Source organism: Cricetulus griseus, chromosome 3 (genome assembly GCF_003668045.3).
Source record: "Cricetulus griseus strain 17A/GY chromosome 3, alternate assembly CriGri-PICRH-1.0, whole genome shotgun sequence".
Taxonomy (NCBI): domain Eukaryota; kingdom Metazoa; phylum Chordata; class Mammalia; order Rodentia; family Cricetidae; genus Cricetulus; species Cricetulus griseus.
In genome coordinates this window covers 180,067,877-180,069,877 of record NC_048596.1, presented here as the reverse complement: position 1 = coordinate 180,069,877, position 2,001 = coordinate 180,067,877, and positions in this window count along the sequence as shown.

Here is a 2,001-nt window from a genome sequence, read left to right as displayed (position 1 = left end):
GGTAAGGTGAAGCTAATATCAAGGCTCCTGGACGCATCCCCAGGTCCTTGTCTACAGCCTCAAATTAACTGTTCAGTGAAAATCATTACCACAACTCCCCAAATGTACAACTTAATTTTGAATTCTTTCCCGTCTTTATGCATAAATATAAAGGCGTCATTTGTAAAAATACATAAACACTGACTTACACTTGGAGCCATATGCTGCTAACCACACCCATCTGCCACTGTGAATTTGTAGCATGACTGGCTGTCAAAAACCTCAGCACTAACAATTTACCACATACTTCCCAGACAAACGAGTTGATAATTAATAATGCCAAAGGTGTCTACGACATTTTTCAAATAGGCTGACACCCCATCCCCATTGAAAAACAGAAATCAGAAGAGGGTAATGGGGTGAGCACGATCAAAATATATTATGTACATGTATGAAAGTGTCACACTGAAACCCTTTATTATGTATAATTAATATATGCAATAAAACATTTAAATGAATATATAAATAAACAATGACAAAAAGAATGAAAAGTATTACATAGAATTATTAAGGGCAGTGGCCAAGACAGAAATAATTACGGTAAGTGCTAGCTCACAGAAATTCATGGTCAAGAAAGAATAAAATGCCTTGTAAGTGACAGTCAATAACAGCAGATGGGCCAACAGATCAGAGGCTGAGGTAGAGATCAAATACTACTGGGTACTGGTGGAAACTGGAGTACTCTGGCAGGATGTGGAGCTGGCATGCATCTGGCCAGGTCCTTGAAGATGGGGAGTGTTTGGGTCCCAGGGTATAGAGAGCCTGACGACCGAAGACAAGACTTCACAGTGTAGTCAAGCAGTGGAGAGAGAGACAGCACACTTGTGATTCCAGCGCTCTAGAGACTGGGGCAGGAGGATCACTGCTAGTATGAAGCTAGCCTGTGCTACACCGTGAGATTCTGTATCAACCCCCCCCCCCAATTCATGGGCTGGTGATGTAGCTCAGTTGGTAGAGTACTTGCCAGTATGAAGTCCTGGACTTCATTCCAGCACCACGTAAGAAACTGGGTGTGGTGATGTATGCCGGTGACTCAAACACTTGGGAGGCAGAGGCCGGAGGATCAGGAGTTCAAGGTCATTTTCAGCTATGCAAGTTGAAGAACAGCTTGGGATACATGAGACCCTATCTCAAAAAGAAAAGGGAGCAAAATGAAATAACAGCAGTAGCAAAGGGTCATCAGGGAAACAAGGGCAGATCAGACTGGACTGGAGCAATTGGAGCCCAACCTTAAAGGTAGCAAAAGCTCACTGTGAACCTCAGTGTCCAGGAAACAGTCTAGGTCCTGTGATTATGGCAATTGGCCAAGTAGAAAAATTGCTGTTTTATGAATTGAGAAGCACTAGCCAGGTAGAACCCCTCTTCTAACTCCACTATGTAGCCTAGGTTGCCCTCACACTGTCAGTTCTCCTGCCCTCATCTCCTGGGAACTGGGATTGTTTGTGTGCACCACCACAAGTTAAGGTTCATGTTCTTCAGCAGTCTGAAAGGCAGTCTTGTGTCCTGAGGGTCATCTATGAGGTTGGGCTCTCTCTGTGCTCTGTTCTAATGGGTCTTTCGATGCAGCTTGAGTTAGCCTCTAATTCATCTTTCCTCTGCCCCAGTCTCCCACGTGCTGCATTACAGGCATGCACCTCCATGCCTGGCTCATGAGGGTTTACATATTACATATTACATATGTAATGTCTGCAATGATCCCATGACTTTCTCCACTGTGGAAGAGGAAGGTGAGGCTCAATAAGGGGAGTATCTGTTCTCAGGAGACAGATCGATGGTATTTGGAAGTGCAGGCATCAGTTGGCCAGCTGATTTCATTTGTGTTTGTGTGTGTGTGGACATCTATGTTCATGTATATGAGGGTGCATGTACAAATGTGAACATGTGGAGGCCAACTGCACATGTTGCTCCTCAGCCTGGTTTTGAAATGAAGTCTTCTGTCTGGGGCTTGCTGATTAGGCGAGG